The sequence below is a fragment of the Schistocerca piceifrons genome, chromosome 5 (genome assembly GCF_021461385.2).
Source record: "Schistocerca piceifrons isolate TAMUIC-IGC-003096 chromosome 5, iqSchPice1.1, whole genome shotgun sequence".
NCBI lineage: Eukaryota > Metazoa > Arthropoda > Insecta > Orthoptera > Acrididae > Schistocerca > Schistocerca piceifrons.
In genome coordinates this window covers 675033847-675040827 of record NC_060142.1, presented here as the reverse complement: position 1 = coordinate 675040827, position 6981 = coordinate 675033847, and the positions used below count along the sequence as shown (strand labels likewise).

The window sequence follows — 6981 nt, the reverse complement described above, 5'->3', positions numbered from 1 at the left end:
CATTTACGCCCCCATTGTCCACTACGAGGCCTGCGTTCACGTGGCCACACAAATGCGAGTGGTTAGTTTCCCCTCCCACGACATGAATTTTGAGTTCCACAGTTTAAAAATTGAGCTTTGAATACACTACCAAGCACATAAGTTATTTTAAATGTAGATCTAGATGCAAAAGTATTGCTGCTCGTTGTAATACCCTTCAGCGTAGCCTTTATTAGTGCTGTGACTAAATGATCCAGGCATTTATTGCACGTTTTAAATATATTCCAATTTCTAAGATATTCCTTTTATGTTGAGTGGTAATTTTATGTTCCATTCACTATGTTTTAATCACTCCGTCTTCAGGCCACGAGTGGCCTACCGGGACCATCCGACCGCCATGTCATCCTCAGTTGAGGATGCAGTTAGGAGGGGCGTGAGGTCAGCACACCGCTCTTCCTGTCGTTATGATGGTATTCTTGACCGAAGCCGCTACTATTCGGTCGAGTAGCCTCAATTGGTATCACGAGGCTGAGTGCACCTCGAAAAATGGCAACAGCGCATGGTGGCCGGGATGGTCACCCATCCAAGTGCCGACCATGCCCGACAGCGCTTAACTTCAGTGATCTCACGGGAACCGGTGTAGCCACTGCGGCAAGGCCGTTGCCATTCACTTTGTTTTAAGTGTTCAATATTTTGAATAAATTTCATTACGTGCGAAACGTTGTTAAACATCAGTGTGATTGATTTGTAGTGAACGAAACCTGTGTAGTAGCCAGCGCGCTTTCTGTGCATCCGAGCGCACCGATTACGACTCTAGGGTTGGAGATACTAATTAGTAGCCGGCTGAGCGCGCTGGAAAGGATCGGCAGAAGCGTACTTGAAGAGCGCCGGCGGCGTTTATCCCTGGAAGGAGGGACGTGGAGAGCAGCGGGGGCCAACGGCGCGTGACGCGACGCCAGGTGTCGAAGTTATAAGGTGGAGAGTGCGCGGCCGGCTGTGACGGCTGGCGGCCGCCTCCTACTTGCTACCTGCCATCCTGACAGCGCACACGCGCCAGATACACATCGCCCGCGTCGCGCGCTTTTTGTGCTCACCACATCGCCTTCCTTCCCCAATCGCCGACTGTCGTCAGACACTAGCCCTAACACGGGTTCGATGCAGATATTCTCGCTGGTCAACCGCGTGCAGATATCTTCGTCGCTTTGTATCCACTGTTACAAGCAGCAGGTATTTTCTGTGATTTGTCAAAGGCATTCGATTGTGTGAACCGCAACATCCTTTTAAATAAATTAGAATTCTGTGGTGTCACGGGCAGCGCTACAAAATGGTTCGAGTCATACCTCACTAACAGGAAACAAAGGGTGTCAGTGCAAGGGACTAGTGAATTAAGTCATCAGTCATCATCAGAATGGGAAGAAATTACGTGTGGTGTCCCACAAGGATCCATCTTAGGGCCATTGCTTTTTCTTGTGTACATTAATGATCTCTCATCAGTTACACTGCCAGAAGCAATAAATAGTATGTCGAGTGTAGTTCTAGAAAGATCTGCTAATGATATTTTTATGGGTATTAATAAATGGTTTAAAGCCAACTCACTGACATTAAACTTCGAAAAGACTCACTATATGCAATTCAGAACCTGTAAGAGGTTTCCACCCAGCATATGCATTAAGTATGAAGAAGAGCAGATAGAAGAGGTCGACTGTCTTAAATTCCTGGGATTACAACTTGATAATAAATTCAGTTGCGAGGAGCACACCACAGAACTGCAGAAACGCCTTAACAAATCTGTATTTGCAATTCGAGTGTTAGCAGACATAGGCGACATAAAAATGAAAAAACTTGCATACATTGCCTACTTTCATTCCATAATGTCATATGGTATAATATTTTGGGGTAACTCTTCAAGTCAAACAAAAGTTTTCAGAGTCCAAAAGCGTGTAATACGTATTATTTGTGGAGCAAATTAACGGACGTCCTGTAGAAACCTCTTCAAAAACTGGGTATACTAACTACTGCCTCTCAGTATATTTACTCCTTAACGAAATTTGTCCTAAATAATATATCTCTTTTTCCAACAAACAGCTAAATTCATAATACAACACCAGGAACAAAAATGATCTGCACAAGGACTCACAAGCACTTACTTTAGTTCAAAAAGGGGTCCACTACTCAGGAACACTCATCTTCAATGATTTGCCAGCAAACATAAAAAATTTAGTTACAAATAAAGATCAGTTTAAAAGGAGCCTGAAAGATTTACTAGTGGCCAACTCCTTCTACTCCATTGACGAATTTCGTAATAGAAAAAATGATGTATTGTATATATTCATACTATTAGTATTGTTATTTCAGCTTAAAAAAAAAGAGGGAGAATTGACATTTTCTACATCCACGAGGATCTCCTCAGCACTGATCTATGGAACGAAAAACTAATCTAATCTAACCTACATCCACTTCGTCTTGCTTCGCTGCAGTCAAGCTTCGCCTCGCTCTTGGTCTCCTCCCTTCTCTCCTACACAGACTTCCTTTCACAACCGATTATCTCTCGATGCCTCAGGATGAGTCTAACTAAATGGCTCTAACCACTATGGGACTTAACATCTGAGGTTATCAGTCCCATAGAACTTAGAACTACTTAAACCTAACTAACCTAAGGACATGACACACATCCATGCCCGAGGCAGGATTCGAACCTGCGACCGTAGCAGTCGCGCGGTTCTGGACTGAAGCACTCTAGCTAACACGTTCTTTCTTTTATTCAAGTTCCGATCTGTTCATTAGTCATCCGATTTATCAAATAATCTTCAGCATTATTCTGTTACCACCAGATTTCAAACGGTTGTATTTTCTTAATGGTTGTACTGTTTACTTTCCACATTTCACTTCTCTTCTAATCTGCACTGCAGACAAATGCCTTGGTGTCCAAAACTAAAGCATGGAAGTAACTTTGTAAGGTGTCAGGCAAATCCAACACCTTCCATGAAAACCCTGACATGATAGCAAATCCGGCAGTATGTCCATAGCTCCGAATAAATCCTGACATTAAATTAACCAAAGTAATATGATCAATGAATCAGCAAATGGAATAACACAGACTAACACAAGAACTTCTAAATCCATGTCATACCTTCACACCGTGAAACAGACGCAGTTCCGAGGGGAGAAACGAGAACAGAAGCCAAGAGCAGACCTGTGTACGCTAGAAGGCCCTATGATAAGAGCGGGACAATTGGACACCCGCTTCACCAGCCGACCGCCAAGAGGTCCATCCCCCAGCCCAAGTTAAAAGATAGAGCCCTCCAGAAGAACAGTATAGATCTTACGATAGCACTAAAAGGGCCACACCACCTGAAAGTTTTAGTGTGAGACTATACGTGTCTCTGTTACGTAGCTAACATTAATAACATTGTCGCACCACGAAAAGTATAACGTTTCTCATTGGATGGACAGAATTTTTGTAGGTGAAGCTTAAGGTTAACATTCAGACGCTGATTTGTCAGTTGAAAACACAGCCAGATACATTTTTCTTGAACCAACTTCGGTAGGCAGTTTTAAAGATAAGTTTGAGAGAGTTGCCACGGAGACAGCAAGGTGTGCGCCGCCAGCCGACCCTGACGCTGCCTAACCACCGTCAAGGTAATGAACGCACGCAATGCCGCATAAGTGAACATAAGGCTTCACTCAGAACTGCAGAAGTCTCATCTGTTACATCCCCTTTTTACGTAATACTAGTGTCGATCATCAAACTTCGTGGTATTCACATTTGCTAGTTGAAGTTAAAATCGGAAATGCGATGATTTTTCTGTTATATAATTATTGAGTCAACCAATGTAATTTACAAGTTAAATAAGTCATTAAAGATAATTGAGGGTCACTGTAGACCATTTTTGATAATTTTCTGTTTTATGAAACTGAATTTCAACCTAGATTATAGATGTGATACGCCATAGGTCATCCTTCGATCCATTATTGAAGCCGGCCGAAATGGCCGTGCGGTTAAAGGCGCTGCAGTCTGGAACCGCAAGACCGCTACGGTGGCAGGTTCGAATCCTGCCTCGGGCATGGATGTTTGTGATGTCCTTAGGTTAGTTAGGTTTAACTAGTTCTTAGTTCTAGGGGGACTAATGACCTCAGAAGTTGAGTCCCATAGTGCTCAGAGCCATTTTCCATTATAGAACTTGAAAACCCATTCACGGAATATTCGTTCACATTTTTGTTGAACGCAGTTGGTTTTGGTCATCCAGTATTAAAATATTTCCTTTTCTCAATAGTACAATTTATAAACAATGATTTGTGAGTAGAACAAAAATTCCAATGGTAAACTTAAGTGCTTTTTCGACGTTATTTTATCAGCTAACTAAAAGCAGGAAAGCCTTGAACCCCTTCCACTAAATTTAGTAACTATTAAGATTCTTTTACAGGGAGTGCAGTGGAGCTTACGCTGAAATCATTAAGTATTTGATTATATCATCGCTAGTCTCACTGAACTAAAAAATGGTTCAAATGGCTCTGAGCACTATGGGACTTAACATCTGTGGTCATCAGTCCCCAAGAACTTAGAACTACTTAAACCTAACTAACCTAAGGACATCACACACATCCATGCCCGAGGCAGGATTCGAACCTGCGACCGTAGCAGTCGCGCGGTTCCGGACTGAGCGCCTAGAACCGCGAGACCACCGCGGCCGGCTTCTCACTGAACTCTTCTGAACTCTACATGTCATGTGTCATCTGGCGTCTCCTTACCAGCAACAGGTCCCAGGTTCAAATTCCCTAAAAAACACGCTCAGAGCGTCGTTGCGCGAAAGTGGTAGGGAGACACGACTTAGAACAAACAGACACCACACAGAATGTTAGAACTTTCGCAAGATTTGTCACCGGCAGGTAACGTAGCTCGTAGAAACTTTGATCATACACAAAAAGAACTGCTACAACATAGTACAAATGGCAACAGAAAGAGATATGCAACGAGACCAACAGAAAGGAGAGTTTAATTGAAAGATCGTAATTACATCGAAATGCTTGCGATTTATGATGGTTCCCTTATCTTTACGAAAGGCAGGTTAAGTGTCCTAATAGGGTGTGTGAGCAGTGAGTGCTCCATGACGTGCTCCCATGATGGCCACAAGCTTGGTAAACAGTTTTTGTGCTAGGGCGTTCCATTCCTCAACCTCCGCCATTCACAACTGCTTTATGTTGGTTGGTAGACGTGGACGTACTGCGATAGCTCCCTCCAACGTATTCCAGACGTGCTCGATGGGATTTGGGTCAGGGGAAGGGGCAGACCAGCCCACTCGCCGAATACCTCCTCTTTCCAAGAGCTCCCCCACAAGCGCTACTCGATGCCGTCCCATTTGTCATCCATAATAATATAGTCAGGGCCGAAAGTAAACGTGAAAAGACGCACATCGAGGAACAAAGTGTTACAGTGACGATACCGGTTCAAAGATTTGAAGGTCAGTAAGTCCAAGCAACATTATGCCTTGTCAACAGGAAATACTGGGTTAGCCAGTGAACTGTGAAGATTTAAATAAGTAACTAATTCTGTAAGAAAATTTTTTTTTTAGTTTAATGGTTACAAATATAAAGTGCAAAGGTAGCCATTTACTGTACAATAAGTGAAAAAATTATTTTTTGAATATAGCATCTGCCAAATGACCTCCACTTGAATCTATGCACTTCTGTAGCCGGGCCTGGAACTTTCCCATGACATTTTGCAGCATATTGACTGGTATTCATTCAATTTCGTCCCGAATTCGCTGTTTTATGGCTGGGATAGTTCTGGGTGGATCGTTCTGAAAAACTCTTGTTTTTAAGGAACCCCCACAGAAAAAAGTCGCAGGTTGTCAAATCTGGAGAACGAGGGGGCCAAGGGATATCCCCGTTTCGGGAAATGACGCCGCCTGAAAACAAAGCATTCACAGCATTCGTGGCAACTCTTGCAGTGTGGCTTGTTGCCCCATCTTGTTGGGACATTGTGTGTTCATTGACTGGGATACGGGCGAGTTCTGGCGTAAGAAAGTTCTGGATCACTGCAACGTAACGCACAGAGTTAACAGTCACAGCACTTCCATTGATATCCTCGAAGAAAAATGGGCCTATGATCCCTCTTGCCGACATTGCGCACCAAACAGTCACTTTTTGAGCATGAAGAGGCATTTCGTGAAGTGCGCCAGGGTTTTCCTCTGACCAGTATCAACTAGACAGGTGAAAATGCACCTCATCGTTCATCCACAAATGGTTTACTTGGTCGTCATTTTCTTCAAGTCTTCTGGCCATTTCCTCACAAAACTGTAACCGTTTCTGATAGTCACTTGGTTTGAGAGATTGCACAATCTGTATTTTGTATGGGTGAAAATGTAAATCTTGACGAAGAACCCTTCTCACCGAAGCATTACTTATTCCAAGACGTGGAGCATGTTGTTTGGCAGACCGGCGTGGACTTCTGAGCATTGCCTGTTGAACATCAGCGATTTTTTGAGGGGTTCGAACGGTTTTTGCACTCCCACCTCGTTTTCTAGACGTTGATCCAGTTTGTTCAAGGTTTTTTTTATCCACGAACGAATTGAGTTATTCGAGGGAGCCGGCCTGTTGCACGGTATGTTGAAATGGCGTCGATAAGCACGTCGCGTTTTCACCAAACATTCACCATTAGCATAATACGCTTTAACCCCGTAGCCACGATGTCCACCCGTCCAACGATCCATCGCAACTAAGTGGCGGGACATGCAGGTAGAACGGAGCCGGCCACCACTACCCCCACCACTCTCATTCCAGCTGTCAAGGCCATCTCTTATCTGCCCGTTTCACTGGCTAAACCTGTACCTGGGCCACCAAAACGATCGTGTTTAAGAACGCCGGACGTAACGTCATACGGCGTGAGGTGGGAACGTTTAACGCTCCAAGAACATTGACTAACATGATCGTTTTAGTGGTCCAGGCGTTACAGCTTGAGGAAGCGTAATGTTGCATGGGCCTACTGACTTCCAAATCTGAACA

At 43.9% G+C, this 6981-nt stretch overlaps 1 pseudogene; it reads right to left on the bottom strand.

Annotated features, from left to right (window-relative positions):
• Nucleotides 1–526: 526 nt before the first annotated feature.
• Nucleotides 527–644, bottom strand: LOC124799603 (annotated as a pseudogene).
• Between the last annotated feature and the right edge of the window lie 6337 nt (nucleotides 645–6981).